Source organism: Balearica regulorum, chromosome 1, assembly GCF_011004875.1.
Source record: "Balearica regulorum gibbericeps isolate bBalReg1 chromosome 1, bBalReg1.pri, whole genome shotgun sequence".
Taxonomy (NCBI): Eukaryota; Metazoa; Chordata; class Aves; order Gruiformes; family Gruidae; genus Balearica; species Balearica regulorum.
Genome location: NC_046184.1, coordinates 211,008,748 through 211,031,510, shown reverse-complemented (window position 1 = coordinate 211,031,510; position 22,763 = coordinate 211,008,748). Strand labels below are relative to the sequence as shown.

Here is a 22,763-nt window from a genome sequence, read left to right as displayed (position 1 = left end):
ATGTAATTTAAATGTTTCCTGTTCATGTTTGGTTTCTTCTATTCCAATTCAAATTTTATCGTCTTTGAATTATAATGGTAGACGGATCTAGTTTTACAAGGTTCTTGAAACAACTTTGTGGAGCAACTCAGATATTTTTATGGGAGCTATTACGTATCGGCCTTTGTAAGTTTATGTGATGCAAATATTTTCAAATATCTTCCTTTGTTTTTACTTTTTCATTTCTTGCTACTTGCACCCAACCACTGAAATGACAACACTCACAGTCAGCTTTCTTCTGTCTTTTCAGAGATGTGAATAAATTCTGCTTTATTTTTATAAAATTCATTTCAGTGCATAGGTCTTGAATGGTAGTGGTATGAAATAGTAGAAGGGCAGAAAGTAGGAAGGACTGCATAGTTTTATGCATTTTTCTAGCAGAATTACTGTGAAGTGTACACATAAATTTTAGTTGAGGTTTATCTACCATTCATAAATTCGTCCGGCCTTTGCCCTACGCTATTCATAAGACTTAAAATACAACACTTTACATCCATTGTTTGAGATATTTTATATAAAGTGTGAGTCACTGGCTGGCCAAAGAAGCACCTAAACTTACCAAGATTGAAACTTTGAAATTTTCTGTTTCACTTTATTTTTTGTAAGCTTGGTTAACAGAGGAAGAAACAAGCTTAGGCTGTAGATGTTGTCTGTGCGCCTGTCAACTAACTCTTACAAAAATGTTTGATCAAGAATTAATGATTTGTATTTATCATGGGAGGTATTTTTAAGATTTGAAACATGGGAAGAAAGAAGACTAAAACTTCTTTTACTTAAAATTATTCAGCTACCTGGCATGTTTTATTTTGAATCAATACAATAATAGCCCTTTCATCCTCTGTCTTTCTTTTACCCCTTGTACCTTTCCCCAGTGTTAGCTTACCTACTGTACGTGAGATCCTAGACTATGCTGAATTTTGGTGTAGTTAGGAGTTATGTTAAAAATATACAATGAAGGCAAATTATACGTGATATTTCACATCAATGTGAGGTTCAAAATACCGGAAACACCAGGTTTTTTGGGCCTATATATACAAACTGTTTTTTCCTTATTCCTAAACAGAAATACCTGTTAAAGAAAGAGATCAATAGGGGAAAAACATATCAGAAAATAAAGCCATACGTAGATACTTCTGAAAATCTTCAATTACCCAAAACTGTCATTTGAGGGAGGGAGAAAAGAGGAGCAGGAGAGCCTAATTTTTGATTATCTGTGCTGAAAAATGGTATCCCTACTGGCAGATTGTATTTACATTAAAAAGTTGATTTTTCAGTGAAGAAACGTATTTAATTTACTGGTTTTCCAAGCAAAAATTAGACATTTGAGTTTAACACGCAAGTAAATAACTTGAATTCAAATATTAACGTCAGTCACTCAGCTAAGTAATGGAAATTGTAAAGGCCTAAGCACTGATCCAGAACATATAGAGCCTGGTTGTGTTCTTACTTACACCATTTAAATATACCTAAAACCGCACAAATCAAAGACCAGCCTGAGAACGCAAATGTGGCCAACGTCTGCCTTCACCTCTGGTTAACACCTGTGTGGGCTGACTCAGCCTTTCATCTTCTGGTGGATGTGCCTCTTGCTGCGTGTGACTCTGAAACAATCTGTAGGTCTTTCAGAGAAAGGTGTAGTTAAATTAATCCACCCAATCTGCAGATCAAGCACCATTTTAATTTAGCCACTCTTATGTTCCTTGATTTACTTGCAGCACTTCTGTAATTGTGACTGACATCCTTGAGGTGGATACCACTGATATATAGTGTTTGTACTGCATTAAGTTTGTGAAACGCATCAGGACTCTTTCGGATAAAAAGCAATATAATTGTAAATTATGTTAGCAAGTGGTTTGGAATATCGGCCCTCTTTCAGATAAATTACATAAACTGCCATATAGGTAAATAGCATAAGCAGCCATATAAAACTAACTTTAATTTATAATCTTGGGACACCCTTTTTTTAGTGAAGCTCCTTCTCAGACCGAGAAATATCTGAGACATTATGATACTAATTCCCTAAATTTTTGTTTCAGATTAATTTTTTTGTAGGATTGGTCAATGCAGAATGGGAAGACCATTTGAAATGCTGTCAAGCTGTATTTGAGCATATGAGACGCGTGACATCTGCCATTGAAAATGGTGCCCCAGGGAATTTCCTAAACGTTGTTTCTGAAAATGTGAAATGCAGCCACCTCTGCTGATGCAAGGGCACAAAGCTGAATGCCAAAGATGGCAATATTCTGCATTCAGGGAAAACCAAGTCAAAACAATACTCATTTTACAAGAGAACTGCATACATTCGCAGTGCATGTGCAGAATAAATGTGCTTTTAAGTGCTCACCTAAAAGTTCTACAGCCAATAAGCTGCACACAGTTCAGTGTCTTTAATTCACAAAAATGTAGTTGATCTTCCTCAGGATTTGTACTTGAACTCCACCAACTCCAGGTATTTCAAATATAGATTCTTAGTCATCATCTCTGGTGCTAAATGCCAGCAATTATAAGTACTGGTTGACTCATTTCTATACTCCATGAGTTTTTATGGCTGTTATAAAGCTTTGAAAATGCTGACAGACCTGCAGCCATCGTGGGCACTGTCAATATCAGGGTGTTTGATATTAAATATAGCCGGATATTAAACCTTTATATTGCTGTACCCGGTTGTTCAACAGCACTGTCACCAGGGAGGATAATGTGAGCCAGGGGACACTGGTACAGCTAAGTGTAATATTTTATTTATTCTAATGATCTTTGCATTCTAAAGGACTGAAGTTGTTAACCATACATTATCTTGCCAGTGGGGTTTACCAGCTTTTTATTTCTAAGTAGAAGAGGAGAAATAGCTTTGCTTTTTACATTTGTATATAACCACAGAGAATTAGACCCGTTATTTCACAAAATCACAGCATACTCAAGCCTGGAAGGCAGCCAGATTGTCTAGTCCAACACAACCCGCTCTAGCAGGGTCAGCAAGAGCAGGTTGCTCAGGGTCATGTACAGTCAGGTTTTGAGTATCTCTACAGATGGCGAGTCCAAAACTCTCTGGGCAACCTGTTTCTGTATCTGATCATCCTTAGAATGGCAAAGTTTTTTCTAATGTGTACACGGAATTATCTGTATTTCAATTTTTGCTCACTACCTGTTGTCCTGTCACTGGGAACCACTGAGAACCATCTTCTTGGCACCCCTCCATCAGGAATTCACAATGTAAGCTGGCTAAAAACTTTAACATATAGCTCTACTGTCCACTGTTGACCAGACCATTCCCTTGTGTTTGTAGGGCGTGACATTCAATATGCCTTAAACATGGCAAGGAGGAGCCAGACTTCTCAAAAGACAATTGAATCCTTCTCAGCATTTTGTATGTTAGGTCCCACTCATTGCTAAATATCATTCTTCTTGTTCAAGATTTGAATTAAACGACACTACTTTTGTCCAATACCTTTTCCCCTTCATTCAGATCTACAAAATGCTTGCTTAGAATTTAAGTTCACTTTGAAATTCTGGTGGGTAATGAGAATTATAGATTCGTCTGCTATTCATCCTTCTATAGATGGTAATTATTTCTGAAATCTGCCTGCCAGAAATTAAACAGAATCTCATTCAAACAAAAGAAACCTTTCCTTAATTGAGAGACTTGCCTACATGGCACAGAGTGTGAAAACAAAAGTGCGCTTTCATAATCGTGAAGCCAACTTTGGCATGGAGTTGGGTGATTAAAAAAAAATCCTCTATGAATAGAGTATGGCCTACATAAAAGAAGTTAAAACCTCAAATTTACTTGCATTTGTTAACGTCCTCTTTAGCAGCCTTTCTACTCCAGAGATTTCCCTCCTATCCTTTCAGTGTAAGTTGTTCTCATTAAGCTCTGTGATTACAAACAAGGCTCAGCAGTATTAAATAACTAGATATTTTTATGGCCAAATGGGATTACTTTGATAATTGGCTCTGATCTGTTGCAGAGCTTGTTCTCCCATACTTGCTGCACCAAGCCTTGTAACATGATAGAATTACCATCCAACTGACATTTCCCAGGTCCTTTGATCCTGGATCTCTTCAGAAGTTTAGGGTTTTTTCAGCTTTAGGCAACATGGCATAGCCCTTCCAGAATTTTTTATTTCTTCTGTCATTGTCCATGTTGATGCCTTCAAAACTTTGTAGTGAAATTGTGATGAAGAATGACAAGGCTTAAAACAGGGACATCATCACAGTGTGTCCTGCATCCGTTTCTTTCCCAGGTCCTCTGCTCAGCCATCATGCAGCCAGGCCAGATTCTGCTCTTAGGTCAGCACTCTCTGAGTTAAGAATCTGTGGCAGATCAAGCATAAGAGAAGTTGACAGAAACCCCCAGCACTGAAATTACAGATTGACGGCACGGTGCCATCCACCAGAAATTACGGCATTTCGGATCCATATGTCCTTGTGCTTGCAGTGACAGATCCCTATGATAAAGAGTGTTTGACCTGTGGTTAACAGACCAGCCAAACACTCAAAGTAGTCAAAACCAAATGAAAACTAAATATTTTCCTTCTCTTAGCATGGACACGTGCTATCTTATGGAACAGAAAGGACTGGTGCCAATAGAGTCAGTTTGCATTTACAGGTTTGAGGAGATGCAGAATTCAGAAGAATTATCCTGCATCTTGGTTCTCAAGTCACAAGACTTTCTTATGCCTTGAAGTGAAGAAATGTTGCTATGTCCACAAGGATGTGTAACGCATTAACCTTCTCTACCCACTGTGTTACCCCACTGCTTTCTGAACACTTGAAATTAACTCTTGAGATGTAAAAGTTCAGAAGTTGCCCTGATGCTGTTCCCATTTATTTCTTTGGAAAGATTGGCAAACACTGTCTCAGGCTTGACGCTATTTATTTAACGTGGGATTCTATGATGATGCAGTAAAGCGGATACTCGAGAGAAAGGGAAAATCAGGTTCTCTATAATACTGTGGAACGTATTAATAAAACTCTGAGATGGTCCCAGAAAGCAGATATGTGACAGAAGCTCAGGTCTTACTGTCCCTGTAGTCAGACCTAGGAAAAAGTCCTCCTTCCCTCCAAATATGGCACTTCATAGAACTCTAAACAGTACGGCCCACCTTGGCCTCATTCTTACAATGGGTGTTCATAGTCACAGGGTACAAAGATTTTCTTTTATATATCAAAATTAATCAGAAATGCAGAAGTTATGGAGTTAGGAATTGTTTATGATATCCATATCCCCAGAGGTGTTCTCTGTAACTGTGAGAAGAGAATGCTTCTGTATCTGGAAATCCCAAGGCAGTGAATTCATTAGAAATTGGGATTAGCCAGTAACAATAAAAACACCACTCTCTATGCCAGGGATACTTAGAGGCTTTGAAAGCTTTGCTTGATCAAAATATATTCACTAGAGTCTTTTCTGTAATGGCCAAAAAATGCGGCAGAGGTAATTCTCATAAAACCTTGAATAATCTGTGTATGTTCTCCACTGGCATTATTTTGGGTGTAAGAAAGACCGCATATTTTTGTAGCAGCTTGACAGGCTGGGGGCTAATGCATGCATTGTGCTTCTGTGCCTGTGCTGTGATTTATTTGGAGCAGGGCATGTTTATAGCAGTGCTCTTCTTAACTAGCCAGTGGGTATAATCCTGCCAAGTTCTGTTGTCAGTCTGTCGGTAAAAATAATGTCAATAGTAATCAGTCACTGCCCACTTTCATCCCTCCTGCCTTCTTTGCTCTCAGGGGCGATGCATGCTGCCAGTTTTGCTCCTGTCTTACAGGAAAGGGATTTTCCCTTAGCACTCTCCTTTAGCAGGATGTGACCATTGCCCATACTGCTCTTTAGTCTCCTATAGGAAATAATTAATAACAATAATAATAAAAAACATTTAAATAAGGCTACCTTATGAGCAGCCAACTGTTTGGATAAATGTCACGCTCAGCCTGACATTTCTTGCTGCTAGTCCTCTGGCTAGCTCAGTGAGCCGGGGCTGCAGCCCCAGAGGGTAATGGGGGGAAGACATGTAAAGGTCGTTGTGATTATACGGAAGGAGATACTTTAAAGCAGAATCCGAATATAAAGTCTTGTAAAGGCTGGTGTGCAAATTAAAATGTAAATAAGGTTGACAAGCTTTCCAGCAAGACATCAAACTGCCAAAGGGCAATTCTGCCTTCTCCAGGCCTTTTCTGCCCTTCATGAGCATGCTACAGCTGTTTCCCTGGCCAGGAACGACAGTAACCTCTGGGGGAAGGAGGAATATGAAAGTCATAGTGGTTCTTAGCAGCTGTCACATTTGCAATGGTTTCTCTTCAGAGTATTTCCTAATCCTTTTTTTTTTTCAGTGTACTTGCCTTAGAAATTTAGATTACGCAATCACTGTAAACAAATACACAAAAATACATGGATGTACATGCACAAGCATCCACGACAGTCTTAAAGCTATGAGATTCTTACAAGCTTCGTGAACACAGGGTAATTGCGAGAGACTATTCCAGGCTTTTGGCATAATTAGATAGCAAAGAAATCAAGGAAGATGAGGGAAGAAAAGAGAGTTACTGACATAGGTCATTCATTGAATTGTATTTAAACCGTAGCAGAAACTACAAAAGGTTGACAAGGGTGAGAGAAGCTTTTGAAAATGAAGGAGCTGAGGCAGAAGTCACAAGATAGGAAGTCTTATAATTCTCAGAATAGATTCACCTTCGGCATCCTGGTGTCAGAGAGGTATGTGAGTAATCATTATTATTATTATTGCTTTGAGAAGTCTGCTTTGATTTGGTCTTTTTTTTTTTTTATACTAAACGGTTAATTCTTTTTGTCTTAATGTCTGGCAGAAATTCATTTGCGTATATTTGCAAACATATGTGCATTTAATCAGCATTCCCCTTGGCATCCCTTCCCACCCTTTGAAGGGTGCTGCCCTCCTTTCCTGGTGCCCTTCAGAGCAGCCGCTTGGCGCGCTCTGCGCAGCAACGCCAGCTGCGTGGCAGACCTCTACAAAGCTGATTTTTGTTTCCCTTTGTCAGTGCACGGTACTCGCTGCCTGTTGGGATGCTTTTAGAGGCCTCCTGAGCCAGCCATCTCAAAACAGGAATGGTTTGCTGCAGTAACAGTGTCTGCTAATGTCTCATTACAATCAATTTAAATGCTCCAGTTCCACTGAGAGCTAATAACACATGAAAGTCAAACCAGGCTCGTAATTTCAAAGACACATATTTTTTTGTAATGAACTGAACTATTATGCCCTGTTGAAAGCTTGACTATAAAAGATTTTAAAGCTGTGTTTGTAGTGTCATTAGGACACTCTTATGTGTCTCTAAGCTTGGAATAGTAAGATATTCTCAGCTTTCTGTTTACCTTTAATAAAATAACAAAGCTTTATCTATTGTCTTCTACAATTTTACATATTTACAATACATATTTAATAGTATTAAAAAATTAAAGTATCTCAACCAATGTGGCCTGCCTAGCTTCTAGAGAGCTTCACATTACATTTCATAGAAAAGAGAGTTTGTTTCCCAGCCCTTTATTCACTTTATTGTTTCAGCTCCCAACTCAGCCTCTCAACTTGATTGTCTTTCAACTATATGGCCTTGTGAAAAGGAAAGTTAAGGTAATGATAGCAAATTGCACCTGAGATCATCATGGGCCACTCTTCAGATGGATATCTGATGTAAGAATGAAGACAAATTGGACCAAATAATCTCAATACCTGGCAGAAGTTAGGGAAACAAGAAAAAACAACAGATGCATATATAGAAAGGAGAATCAAATCTACTTGGTCTTCAAAACACTCATGACCCTGCCAGATCTGGAATGGGTAGGACATTGAAGGCTTTGGTAAAAAGACAGAAGAGCAGTTAGGCTGAAGAAAAGGAAGAGAAAGCAGGCTTACGTATTCTTTAAAAATTATTTTACAGGTAATTCAAGAGGGATAGTGGAGAGGTGAGGCAGACAACTGAAAGGAGGAAAGAAATGTGGGGATTAACCACTCCGGATGGACACAGAACACGGCACAGGAGACACTGGGCAGTTTGCAAGTGGAGAAATACGGAGTGGTTGCTCCCCAGCCCATGGTGCACTGAGGGCTGTGGGAGGTGCAGGGAGGAGGCCTGGCTCTCCCTGAGATCTTCTTAGCAGCTTGCCAGGCTCTTCCTGGGTTATGGATGGGCCCAGGGAGAAGCAAAGGGGATGGAGGAGCTGGGAAGCCTGAAGCTTTGTGGCTTTCCTCACTCTGCAGGGGCTGGTAGAGCTGCTAAGAACATCTCTCTACCCACTTGTACCCAGCTCCTACCACAGCTCCCTGACCCCACTGCTATGCTCATTAAAAACAGGGCTAATCTTTAACTCCAGTCCCATTAACAGTGTACCCCCAGATAAGAACTGATGGGGCAGCGGGGGCAGAGACACATAGACTAGTTTTACCATAAAATGCAGTGTTTTGTGAAGTTACGTTCTCAGATTGTAACAGAAAGGCTCAAGAGAGAGGGAAATCTGGGCTTTGATTTGTTGTGTTGAGGACAGGGGCAGAAAGGGCTGGGCACAGACAAAAACCCTACTGTCATCAGCAAGGGCAAGGAAGGCTGCTCCACCAGGCTGCTTCTGTACTCTGTGGAGAGAGAAGGTCCTGGTGGAGAGAGAAGGTCATGATGGTTGGCCTGAACTGAGCTGTGGGTGAGCCTCTCTTTAGGGTCCCTAAAAGCTTAATCCCAATAGGTTGAAATCAGCTTTTAGGAATTCCCTGTCATCTGCCCACCTCACAGTACAGGCTGGGAGGCAGCGAACAAGAAGGGATCCAGGAGTGGAACTAGGTTGTGAGGATCCAGCCCTGTTGCCTTCTCATTATTGTGGTGGCACATCTCTGCAGGAGGTTGACCAAAGACTGCAGCTTTAAACTTAAGGAGTGATGGTTCTAGATATTCATGAAAAGCATTCATATGGAACTGTAGTCCTTTGAAGGAAGGCAAGCTAGGCAAATTGTGAAAGTTTAGTTTAACACAGACTGCAGAAGACAGAGCAAAAACCCCTTAATTAGCCATTCCTAGCATAGCTACTCACTGACCAGACAGTGCAAGAATAGTCACAGCTACAAGACAGCTTAGTTCAAGCTGTGAAGCTTAATTTGCCCTATCGCACTGGCAGGTGATGACAGTGTTTCTTCAGCCTAATGTTAACAGGGAACAGAAATTGTCTGTCCACTGCGAGACATTATTTTTTAGTGGAAGAATAAAAAGTAGCAGGCACAGAAACCAGTTATCTTCTCTCTTCCTGTCTCTTAACACTGAGCCACCCCCTGATTTGGCTTGATTTCAACCATGTTCTCTCTCAGTCCTCCAGGTAGTTGTTTTTTATTATTTTCCCATCTTGTCGATGATAATGAAGAGGAGAATGCAAGTCCCTCTGAATTTTCCTACAGTCTCTTACTCTTAAGATTTTGTGCATGAAAGAATTTTACCTTTTTTCTTGTGTGTATGTGGCACCATGCTTTGCCCTAGAAGGCAAACACAACCCTCTCAAGATGAAAAGGTAACTCATTCTGGAGAACAGTCTGTGCTGAGACCAACCAGCCTCTTGAACAGGCTAAAGAAGCTGCCAAAATCCTTTATCCCATTAATTTCTGTGTCTAGAGCTAGTACATTTCTTATTCCCTTAGCAGTGAGTTTCACAATAAATTTATCCAAAGATAGAGAACTATCACAAGAGTTTTATCACAAGTGAAAGCTAAGATGGGTTTATGTGACATTCTTGAAGCTTCAGTGCCTTGTGTAAGTCAACAGGAAAATACTGTTATTCCACAAAACGCCACTGCAGCCAGATTGGTTTGGGCATCACCGATCTTGTGTGAATTAGCACAAATTAATTTTCACATTAACCTGCTTACAGCCATGAACACTGCACTAGGTACTAGGGGATTCAGTTAATTACAATGATAATACTTTTGTGCTAATTACAGGGACACACCAAAAAGGTTTCTGTAGCAATACTAACCTATTTTATAGCATGTAGGCCACTGGCAATAATGAGTTTCATCTGTCCCAATTGGTATACAGTAATTTTCTGGTCTTGTTTCTGACATTTGCAGACTTTTTCAAAAGGTTTGCACTTGCAAAACCATCTCTGCTTACCTGTTTAGCTGTGCTCCCCTTTTTTCATTAGTTTTTGTAATTTTACTATAGTGTTAGTTTTGAAATATTTCAGTTTGCCATATTGTTTTCCTGTTTTCATTGTGGACTAAGAGGAATGGTCTTAAAAAGCAGCAAGAAAGCTTCAGATGAGACATTAGGAAAAAAATGCAGCTGCGTAAAGGAGAGTGGAGCACCCACTGTCTGGGGTGGTTGAAGTGTCTCCATCTCTGAGGATCTTTAAGAACAAATTAGACAGCCATCTGTAAAAAGATGTAATTGTGACTTATGGCCCCTGAGGCCTTTCTGCTCCCTCTCTGGCAACCTCTCTGTCTCCTCTTCACCCTGAGAGCTCAGACTCATGCTCCAGTTGCAAGTTTCTGATGCCTGGCACCCATGCAAGCGTGTGCAGTTTCTCCTTGGAAGATGCTAGGCAGTGCAATTGGATACAAACCGTAATCACTGCGGTCTAAGCTCAATCATCTCCATTCGCTTCAGAACGTGCAGTCAGTTGCCCCAACACAGATGACATTTAGGAACTGGATCACAAATCCCAGACCATAACGCACTCCCAGACGATCTTGCCCAAATCTCTCATTTGATCTGAGTGCATCTTTTTCTTAGAAGAGTGTGTATAGGAAACTTAAGGCATTCTTTATTCTCCAATAAATTTCTTGAGTGTTCCTGTCCAAACTGTCTCTGAAAGCTGTATGGATGTGACATTTACCAGTGCTAAATGCTGTTTAATCACATAAGTGAAGGGATCACCTTGATCCTGTGCCTTTTCCTACCTGGATCATCGTGGACAGTCACAAGTAGTGAAGCAGAAAATCGGAGAGCCTTGGAGAAAGGCTCTCTGTCAACAACCTTTTCAGGAAAGAAAAAGCCAATCTGCAGAGGTCAAATAAATCTTAGGGTAAAGCCATAGACTGCAGTCATGAAAAACTGTCACTGTATTAAAAATTATGATTTCCCCACTGAAAATGGGTCTAAAAGAATTTGCCTTTCAAGGGAGCATATGGCGCTGCAATCCAACTGCTGTCACTAGCTGTAGGCTGGCAACCGCGGGAAAGTCTGTGCCAGTAAATAGCATTTGATACAGCCCCTTTTTTCTCTCTCTCTCTTTGCGTTCCATATATACACACACATATATATATACACATTCTATATATATATATTTGCATTCGGTGATACATATATATATACATGCATTGAATTTACTTCCTGTAAGGTAGTGTAAAACACTGATAAACCAATAATACACACCATGTTAGGATAACAAAGCATTCGCTTACTCTACGGAACAAACAGCTGGTCCTTGGGAAATGCTGTTGAGGTTGTCATTCTTATTCTGGGATGCTTGTCAAAATCGTGAAAGAATATAAAAAGCCTGGATATCAGGTGGGAAGTTTTCAGCACTTCCATTTTCTACTAATCTGTAATCCTTGTCCATAACATGGCTCACTAACACAGCACGGAGACAGCAGAGGTCTTCTGCTTCCTGTAGGATTGACCTTGATCTTTTCTTTTTTGCCTAAGTCCATGAGTCTGGCACACCTGAGATGAACAAAATCGCTGAGGGTATTGATTTGATGAAGACACTGTAGACAGAAACCTCGAAAGGCTTGGTGGTTAGTAATATTCACTGGTGTACACATCAAATTAACTTTGCATTTTCAGTTTTCACTCAAGGGAAAGGCTGTAATAGAAGACAGTTGTTTACATAGTACACAGGACCAGTGATGGGGATGGATAATCACTGGAAGATGTTGCTGTTAGGCAGACCTGGTTACTCCATCACACAATACTTGTGAATTGGCACAGGGAGTAAGAAGGGCCTCTCAAATACCTATTCAACTACAGATAGTGCTTTGACTGGAAAATGACACCTACCGTGTCCATCAGAAATGGAGAAAAATGAATGATGTGCGTTGAACAGATCTGGAGATGCATAAGTCTCTCCTCAGTAGTATGCAGAAGCATACTTTAAAACAGCTTTAGAAACAAAACAGGGAGGTAAATTTAAAATGGCATTAAAAAGTAATATAGTATAGACAGGAAAATTTTCTTGATATCAGTCTTTGATAATGCATTTAATTTTTAGAAGGAGGAATATGATGCTATGCCTGTTTTTTCAGGAAGTCATTTGATATTACATGATACAGGGCACTGCTACTTAAACCACTGAAGACATAGGCTAAACAGTGTAACAAGGATAAAAAAGCCAACTAAAGGAGAGGCAAGCATACCGGAAAAGACTGAAACAAAGACTGGATTGTTTATTTAGCAAAATGGAGATTGGTAGATGAAGTTGTGTTCTCTCTGTAAATCTGTCTTGAGAATCAATATACAATGGAAAAGAGCAATTTACACAGAGGAACTGTGTCAGTGCAAAAGCCAATAAGTAGACTTCAGCTGCATTTAGTTAGAAGAAGGAGCCTAACCATTTGAGGACTGGAGTCTGTGTGTTGTCTTCTCACAGTTACGAAATGCCAAAATTGAGCTAATTGTAAGAAAGTAGTTAAATAGGTAATGCACAGTATTTTATGTTTTGATTTTCTGTAAAAGCAGGAATTGGACTTGATTAAGAAGACCTTTTCCAGCTAAGTCTTTTATGCTGTAAAGGTGGGTTTCTGTGGTTCTGTGACTGATGAGGTCAAGAGTATCAGCAGTAATTGCAAGGCATTTGTTGGTATTACATTGATTTTTCAGACATTATTCCAATTTTACATGATCTGATGCTCAAGTGAATCAACATTTCAGAGCATCCAGACCATCAACTACAGCCTCTGTGTCTAATTAGTGGCCAATTTCACAACATACATGTTTGCTACCTAGATATCTCATTGCACAGTACTCAAAATATTCCTTATAATAAGCTAAGAGGCATGCAGGGAGCATGACTTATCCTGAGGTAATATATGTATTTGTCTTGTTTAAATTCATTTAGGCTCAACCATTCCCTATTACCTGTTTGTATTAGAAACAGTAATCTCCCTTAATCAGGAAGCTCTAGCAAACTAATACAATTCTGCAGCTGCGCTTAATATTGCCTCTTAGAAAAGATCAATACACACGTGGGGATGTTTTTATCCATTTCATTCCTTTCTGTATACTTTTCTTTTTTTTTCAGGACATTTGGGATTTTTTTTTAATGTTTTTTTAATGGTAAAAATGGATAGTTCTGTTTCCAGTTTTTGCTCAGCTCTTCTTTTTTAATTCACTGGAGTCTCCCAGACAGCCTTAGGAGATGGCTGAAGATATCCTTGTCTGGAAGAAGAGCACAGCTGAGTACAGGAAAGTGAAGGTTACAGGAGGAGGTACTATTTACCTAGCAGATTTTGAAGTCAGGGAGTGAGTCATTTATTAATGGCATTATTCAATGTTAGCAAATGGTATTAATCACAATAGCAAAACAGTTCACCCCAATGAGGTATATTCATGTTTATTTTCATTACACTTTTGCCAAGATTCCGGTTCTATTACTGATGGTTCTTCTGATCTCTGTGCTTTTGGTAGTCTGTAAGGCTATCCTCTTACATGAATAACATCGAGTAGTGTTGGTATTCTTGCTACTATTTAACTTTCTGCTTTAACTTATAATTTTTAAATGATTTGTGGATTGTCCTTTTGAGGTTTTTTTTACTGTAGACTACAACTTTCATGCTGGTTTATAGAATTAATAAAATCACATTAGCTTCCCCACCATTCTATTTTCAGAAAGAAAGGTGGGGTTTTTTCCCCCAAGTCTCTTTTAGGAACCCCTTTTTTATCTCTTCCCACTCCAAGTATATCAGAATTTCATGGACTATAAGTACAAAACTGGTATGTGATGTCTTAGCTATGAAAGTTTTCGTGTAAGTTTTCATAGAAGTTCACTTAGAAATTTTGAGCCCTGATTTAACAATGTCTTTTTTATTATTATTATTATTTTATTTTTGTCTGAAAATCAGGCAGGTCAGACTGGTCTACATTTCCAGTTTTATTTCAAAAATAGCCTTGCACAATTCCTAGGCAAGTCTCCTTAATCACATTAAGTTGTTATTGATTCTGGAGATGATGAAGTAAGATTGTACCTTTTTTCTTTTCCCAAAATGGTTTAGTGCAAACTGAATCTGGTTGGCATCTTCTGCATACAACAGTGCTGGGGAAGATACAACCTGCCCCAGTCTGCTCCCAGTTCCATATCACTCTGTCCTCCCCTCTTCGCATTTGCAGGCAGTTTTGCTTTCCAATCTGCATTAATGAGACTCGGCTGGGTTAGCGTAAATGGACTAAGCAGGCTAACCCAGTCCGTTCTTATTGAAACATATTTGGGAAAACTCACAGGAGCCACGTAACTGATAGGTGAGGCACTCAGGAGACTTTTGGAAGGAGGAAGTTTATGAACAGCTGAAGGCAGGTAGGAATCATTTGCCATCCGAGTCTGAAAAAGAGGAGTATCTACCCGATGTAGATACCGGGTTAGTCAAGACCACAAGAACAGCTTCCCTGTATTGCCATCCGTAGGAAACTCTAGAAGCAGTCAGTTTTCTGTTTTGTTTCATCACATTAATTCATGTCTTTAAGAGCTGGAAGCAGGCTAAGCCAGCATCATCATTAAGGAGATATGGCTAATCAGTATAATATGCTCAACTCCCAATAAGTAGAACTACTCTTGGTAAAAAGCCGAAGCAAGCAAAAGCAACGAAGCAAAAATAATAAGTAACAATTGCCCCAGGACAGTGATTTTGGATGGCGAATTGTGCAAGTTGAATAAATGTCTGAAAATAAGATCCTCCACCACGAGCCTGAAGCGACAAAATAGCTAAACGAATTAGCTTGGCTATTAATAGAAAGTAGGTTTTGTTTCTTTGCAATGTCCCACATAAATATTTGTCCAAGAAAGAGGATTCCAATGCAGGGAAGCTTTTTTTTTTTCACCTTGACAGAGTCATTTTATGCCTATAACAGAAGAGAGATCTTGAAACATTTCTGCACTATACAAAACAGCAACTCCTCCAAAGCTATCAAGGTTAATGAGACATATGCTGCTCTGCTGGGCAAGCGTGGCTGTGCAAGTCGGATGCCTGGGGTGAAGAGATGTGCCTAACTTTTCCAAGATTTCACGCTGTGCTGCCAAAGCAGACCATGTGTTGTGATATGGTTGTTTCAGATCTGATTCTCTGCTCTTTATTTGCCTCGGTCCTCCTTGGACATGTATACAAACAACATTGTCCAAGATGATAGTCCAAGAGCTGTTTGAAAAAGTACCACAAACAGTCTTGTTTAGTTCAGGGGTGCATCAATTCAAATAAAGGGGGAGATAAATTTTTCAGAATACTGTGCAGGAAAAAGGTTCCCAAAATCTTGGGAGGGAAGGAAGGGTTGTTTTTAAAAAGCTATTGAGTTGCTTGCAGTTTTCTTCAAGGGTTGGAGGAAGCTGCAAGAAATTCCCAGCTGAGAAAGTCCAGGCTGACACTTCGTAAGCCAAGGATAGGCATTAAGGGAACTGGTAGAATAACACCTCAGTGGGATACAAAGTCCTTGTCTCTCACTAATAGCTTGATTTATTTTAGTACATCTCTGTCATTATAAGGCATGAAGTCTCTGAACTAAAGCTTCCAGAGACTGATTTGGATTGAAATTATATTCCCTGTGACTAAGAATAGAGCACGATATTAGTCTCCTGAACATATCGTGGGAGGAAGATATCTTTCTTTTCAGGTGTATTTATATTCACAACTAACACAATAAGAGGGCTGTATCTACTGGTGCAACAGATGGAAGAAGCATTATCTTCAGTAATAAAGCAAATGAAAATAAAGTTAGTAGTGATGTTTAGGCAATGAGGCCAGCACAGAACAAATATACAGGATGAAATTTTAATTAGAATACAGGCTCAAGTGTAAATACCTGTATATTGGTAAGGAAAGCAACCAACCAATATCAAAGAACAAAGACATTAATGGCCCTACTGTTCTGAAGTTTTAAAGGCCAAAGCAATGAGTAAAATCGGTAAATATGCCTGTGTCATGATTTTTGAAAGGTTCCTGAAAAGGTGTGTTGAAAATATTCCAATAAAAACAAGCAGATATATTCAAACTAATAAAATGTAAATGTATCTTCCCTTCCCCAGTATTGAAATCTGTATTTTTCATTTCCTTTAAGTATGCTCAGGGGAGCTATATGACTGATAAGAAGTAGCAGCATAACTTGTTCTGTTGCTCAGTGCATCATGAATGGAGCAATGCCTTTCAGGCAGTACTTTCTCCAATAAATAATGCACACTATCACATTGCCTATTGATGGCATCAGGATTGTGTGAGTTTTTTCCTGTCAAGTGATGAATTCAGCTGATATTAAATCTGATTGATCTTTTGGAGTTATTAAAAGAATAGCATTTGCTATATATATGAGCTCGAAAGCCAACCTTGTCCAGAACTTTATCCCTGGCAGTGGCCAACACCAGACATAGTAGAGGAAGGTATAAGAAGCAAAGGTGCAGTGAACTGCAGCTAACCATAGGTTGTTTTTTCCTTTGTTTCTTCAGAAATTACCACAGACCGCAAAGATTTTTCACCATCGTTAACCTGCTGTGTAATTGCTTGCAACCTCAGGCAGGTATAGAATTGACCTCCTAATCATCTAAAAACAGCATTGAGGGTACATTTAGGAAAAATTGAAACAAACAAAAAAAAAACATAAACAGAAGACATAAAATACTAACCCAAAGTATTAGCAGTTCATGTTTTTTTGCACACTCTTTCAGTATTACAGTGTGTGTGTATATATATTACAGTAGTTTCAAAGGCTGGGACTTACTCTTTGTGACTTACCCAGGTTCACACTGTAACTCTGTGGCAAAGCAAGCATCAGGCACAGTCCTCTGAAGTCTTGATGCTGGTTTGCTTCACCTTCCTCTCACCTCCATGTGTAAAACAGTGGTGACTGGACAGCACTGTGGGCAAAGGGCAGAAATGGGAAATACTCATTGTAGGAAGAAATGTGTTCTCCTATTATTTTAAATCTTAAACGATTCAGCCAAGACATCTGCTAAGAGGAGGTAGAGGGAAAAAAAAAAAACAGATTTAGATAAATAGCATAAATAATGTTACGATAATAATAGTATCATGCACATTGCTATCTCAGATGTCCAAGGCAGTAAGTTCATGACTTGCTGTCACGCATACAATTTGTGTTCCCATAAACAGAACAGAAGAAAATCTCGGAAGGTTTAAGCTTCCGCTGAAATTATGCCAAATTGATACTGATGGAGAAGCTGGTCTGGCAGCTAGTCCTCTATTTAAAGTGTCTAGAATTATTTGACATACCCTTTTTGAGGCGATAAAATTCTTTCTCTAACTAATGCCTTCCTAGTTTTTGTTTTGTTTTATTTTGTTTTAAGCAGTGTCGTCTGTTGAAATTGGGCAGATCAAGTTTTACTTTCCTTCCACCTCCTGACAGAGTCCAAGAGATATACATTGCCTTTTCCAGCTCCCGCTTGTGTTATAGCCATCACTGCTTCACCATTTGCTGAAGTGGGCTAGAGATGCATTATTTTAGAAGCACAAAAACAGCAATTAGGAAATCTGTTATCATCTAGAAGCAAACAGTGATGATCTTGAATTACACAGGAAAGAAAACTTTGATACCTGCTGACAGAAGGAATTGCTATCTCTGTAAAGGTGTCAGCACTAAAAGAGTTCAAACTCCTAATGACATGGACTGTGATGCTGAACTATTATTTTCACTGTTGTATAATACGTCAGCATTTCAGTTGCTTAACTATACTTTACTTGTAGGATCAGGGCTTTTTTGTTTTCATGTTCTCTAAATTCAATAAAAGCTATAATCTTTATCATAAACTTAGAAGTTAAAAATAACAGTAATGTAGCTTTATAAAATTCTGCAACTTTTTCTCATAGAAGAGCTGCAGCATATTTATTCATTTATCATAGATATTCTTTGTTTATATGATCAAAAAGTAGCATCAAACCATCAGATATAAAATCTCAATCTTTTTTATTTTTAGATTTAGAAATTATTTTATTTTCTAAGAATTTCTTGAGGTTTGGTTTCTTGCATTCATTTTTGCTCTCTCAAATGTGTCTAACATTTCCAAGAGCTTTCTCATATGCTCAAGTATCGTAGCTTTTTAGGCCATTTCTGAAATGACTTGGAGAATTTGTACCTAAACTTTCAATACACTGCTTGTTTTAATTGAAAAAGTCCTTGCCCCATATATATGAAAGGACTTAAGTCCCAGCAACACTCATCCCAACTATCCCTAATGTCTAGGCATCCCCCATGGATCTCTCAAATTCATGGCATTTTCCTGCACAACATGTGGAGATACTTAAGTGTTGAGTAACCGGACTCAAAACAGCTCGCATATCGAGTCAGATCACGGGCCATCAAAACTAGTCAATGGGAAACTCAAAAGGGAGAGCTGTGTCTGTTAAAACAACTCCTCCCCACTGCGTAGGTACCCACCCGAGCAGTTGTAGAAGGGGTGGCAGGATTTTGGATATCTAAACCACTTCAGCAGTAAAAACGTTGGTGTCTGGAGACCCTCAGATGCCAAAGTGGATTAAGCAGGATTTTGTAGATCATAGTTTTGATCTTGGCCAGCTAAACTTGAAGATTTAGTTAGGGTTTGGGGTTTTGGGTGGTAAACGGGGCTGGCCATTTACCTTGCTTTGATTTCTCAGTATGTGAACTAAGGAGAAGGTTCAAGTGTTTGAAGATTTCTCCCAAAGGTCTATCTAGTCCTTTCAACATGTGCAAGTGCTTTGGAAAGGCAAATGATCTCATTGATATTTGAAGGTTAGAATATGTGAGTTCCAGATATAGCACTTGGCAAGCTCTTGGAATGAGGTAGAAGGAAAACCACCAGCTCACTGACTGCATATTCGGGCTAGTGAGTCCTGCGTGAGGCAGGCAATGTCGCATGTTCAAACTGATGTCTGTATTTGATAAATACACTCAGTTTTGATTTTGGATGGGCTTGAGGACAATTCACACTGTAGCAATTCAAGCTGACTACCTCTCCTGGCTACCGGACAGTTGAGCAGAGCCATCTTTAGAAAATAAATCCCTGGAAAAATGGGCACTCGCTTTGGGGCAGCATTACTGGGGCTGGCAGCCCGCCCGGAGCCCAACGTGTCAATGCCAGAGCCCTGGAAATCGTCTCGCTGTCCCTGCAGCCAGGCCATTCCTCATGGCAGCAATCTCCTCTCCCACACCCAATGGCACTAGCTCCACATCTCCAGGGCTAGCGAGTTGTAATTGTACCCTTGGGATGGCTAAATTCGGATCTACCTACGCTGCCGTGAGCCCTGAGCCAGCTCTAGAGTAGAGTATGAACAACCACCTCCCTCCATCTCACCTGCCATGCTTCTTACAGCATTTCCAGAGCCACAGACTGGCACAAACATTTATATCACCTGGTCTGACCCCAGAAATAATACAGGTTAGAGTTTGCTCACCCATTTGCCCTTTTAGTCTAATGCATAACATTATCAGTTTCTTAAGCTACCAGCGTGAGTTTGTTAGATCATTAGTGAATCAGGCAACGGGTAGGACCTTTGCAGATGGATTTTGGTACGTAAAATTTGGCAAATTTTGCTAATGATGCACTCCAGCAGTAATATGTTCTTTGTTCTCCCTTTCTTTAAAAGGCATGAAATTAGTGAATCAGCTTTAACTGTATTTCTTGTCAGCATGTCACAACCTCAGGGTCCTTTTAATTGTGTAGGAGCCTTCAAAGTGTGTTATTTAGATTCAGTGTGGAATTTGAAGGAAGCATGTTTGGGGTTTTTTTCTGGACTCTAGCACTGCCATTTGTTCGCACCTACCAAATGCAAAGCTGTTAGGAAACAGCTCCTCTGGAATGACCCCATATATAAAGAAGTGTTAAGAAAAAAGGATTTTTTCCCAGTGGGCAGAACTACCGTAGCAGTTCTGATGGCAGAAATGGAGCAGCACTCTTTCTTTTCCTGTTCACATTTCAAATGCAACTGTCAGTGTAGTTTAACCTAGGCAACAGAAGGAGAACTACAAGGATTGAGATTAAAGAAGCTGGTCTGAGCTCGGTTAAATACTACCTGCATCGATGGCCTTGCAATTTCTGGTCCAGGCATTTGACAGGAGAAAGGCACAGGTGTACATTCCAATAATTTTTGATGCATAACTCTGAAGAAGGTACTGTGGGAAAATATAGGCCCATAAATTTAGTTATTTTCCAATTATCTATGTATTTCAACCCAAAGGAATAACATCTCAAGAACACAAAGTAACAGAACTTCACTATTTTTTAATATCAAGCAGGGAGCAGTATCTTGAACTCTGAACTTCCATCACACACTTATTAGACAATTTTTAAGATGTGTTGTGGTTTCAAAATGTCTTCTGGAGAAAGAGAGGTTATTAAATTCAGAATAAATTTACCATCAGTTAAAATCAGTTAAATTACAAGTGCTCTCTGAAGTCAGAACACAAGCTATAATATCATCATCTGACCAAGCTGTAGTCATCCAAGTGTCTCATGAGCTGGTGTTCAAGTTGCAAATAGCTGGATGCTGTGCTAGAGAGTCAGACTTTCAATCCTCTCTTCTCACTCTCCAGATCGGTGTCTAAATCTGGGAGTTACTCCCACACCTCACGTACAGACTCTGCCTGGGATATGGTTGCTTATTAAAGGGAAAGCTGCCATTACAGCTGCTCTGACGTAAATCATTCATATCTTTGGCCTCACCCAGATGTAAAACATCAAAGAAGCTGAATGTTTACTGTCGTCTTCAGTGTATCCACCACACATGAAAAAGACCTAGTAACAACCCTTAAAATTGCAGTTTTCTGTCTGTATGCAGAGGACTGACGCTGTATGAAGAGAAATGCAAGCTTTTTGGTTTTAAGATCACCTTTCCTATTTGCCAAGAAGAAATGTTAAATCTGTTATAATGAAATATAAGTTAAACAAAGCCCTGCCTGGAAGATGATTATTTACTAAATAAATTCTAGAGCGGGGGAATAGAACAAATATGACTCACATAGCGCAAACTTAAATCCTACACTGGGATAAACACTTCAAAACTAAACTCCACTTTAAAAAAACAATACATGCTTGTAGGAGCCTTAGTTCCTCTGAGGATTTGGGATTTTAAATCACTCAGAAGTTTAAAGATGTACTCTAGGTGAAAAAAACAAGCAAGAAACAAGCTACAGAATAAATCTGAAATACAGTCTGCATGTAGGAGCGTCTCTTCTCCTGATATGCGGAATTTCAGCTGCAGTCAGTGAGGCCATAGGATGTGGGAAGGCTGAAGAGTCGTATAGCACAGCAGTGGTTCCCGGCTGGTTGGCAAAGCAGCCACTGTCGCTTAACAAACTCAGTAGTAATGCCAAAGAAGCTCAATGGTAAGGGAGTTAAAATGCATCGAGGAAGAGAAAGAAGGGAAAAAACCCAAACACAAAAGCCCAAATCAAACCACCCTGCTAAGCCAGCTTGAAGGTAGCTAGTGTGCATGCAAAATGTGGGATCTTGGAAAGGTCAGATGTTATTATCCAATGAAAAGTTAAAGGGCACTGAATAAAATGAATTAGTTGTTGCAAAGCATCTAGACATTCTGGGAACTGAGCCAGTGTGAACAGCAAATGATCAAACAAAAATAATGCTGAGATTTCTGTTAGGAGAAAATGAGAATATTGCTGTCTTACAGCATTCTCACATAGCTCAGACAACAACAAACAGGGAGCAGACCAATAGGTTATAAATGCGCAGTAAAGATTTATTTGCTTAAACTGAGAGGTAGTGTGGTATGATGGGATGTACCTCCATCCGTTTAGGGAGAATACCTTGCGTGCTGGTTTCACTTCTGCTCCAGACTTGCTGTGAGAAAATGTAGATACTCCTTCTGAAGCAGGCAGTGAAATAAACCATTGAGATGCAGGGAACATCTTCTTCTCTTTGCTGGCATCAGTCTGCAATGTCTTACTCTTCAAAGTGTCACTGACTCACTGAAATGGATTTTGTACACCCCCTCAAGTTAGTTTTCCAGCTCACGTTGGTAGATTTCCCAGGTTTAGGTTGAATTATGACTCTCTGTGTTGCTAGAACATTGCCTGTAGGTTGCCAGTATCAAGGAAATAGAGCTTGTCTCCAAAACTTCAACTTTTCCTCTTGCAAAGCAAAACTGAGCCTCTTACGTCACACAATGAGCAAGGGGAACGTACCAGCAGAAGGGACCATTGACCAGGCTCTACAAGGGATGTGTACTTTCAGAGAGGAGCCTCACCAAATGATACATGTCTAGCTGAATCCTTGCCCCAGTGCTGCTCCCATGCTGCTGGTCAGCAGGTCACAATGTTTTACAAAGCTGCCAGTAGAGCTATGGAGGAAAACAAGGTCTGGAAACTGGTTTTGTGCGATTCTTATGCAGCTTAAACAGGTCTGGAGTTTCTGGGATGACCCATCCTAAGACCCAGCTACGGCTCCACCTATTTAAAAGAAACAGAGCCAAATCCTCAATGGGTTGGGTAAATAATTTCACAGCTGCTTCAGGGATAATTAGACTTTGATGTGTCTCCTTCAGTTTGGTGGGATTTTACACTAAATGCTTGACTCATTAGTAATT

At 39.7% G+C, this 22,763-nt stretch overlaps 1 protein-coding gene across 29 annotated transcripts in view; it reads left to right on the top strand.

The window, feature by feature from the left end:
• The window catches only part of DLG2 (discs large MAGUK scaffold protein 2), a 1,060,789-nt gene that overhangs the window by 932,361 nt on the left and 105,665 nt on the right, over positions 1-22,763 (top strand). The window lies entirely within an intron of this gene.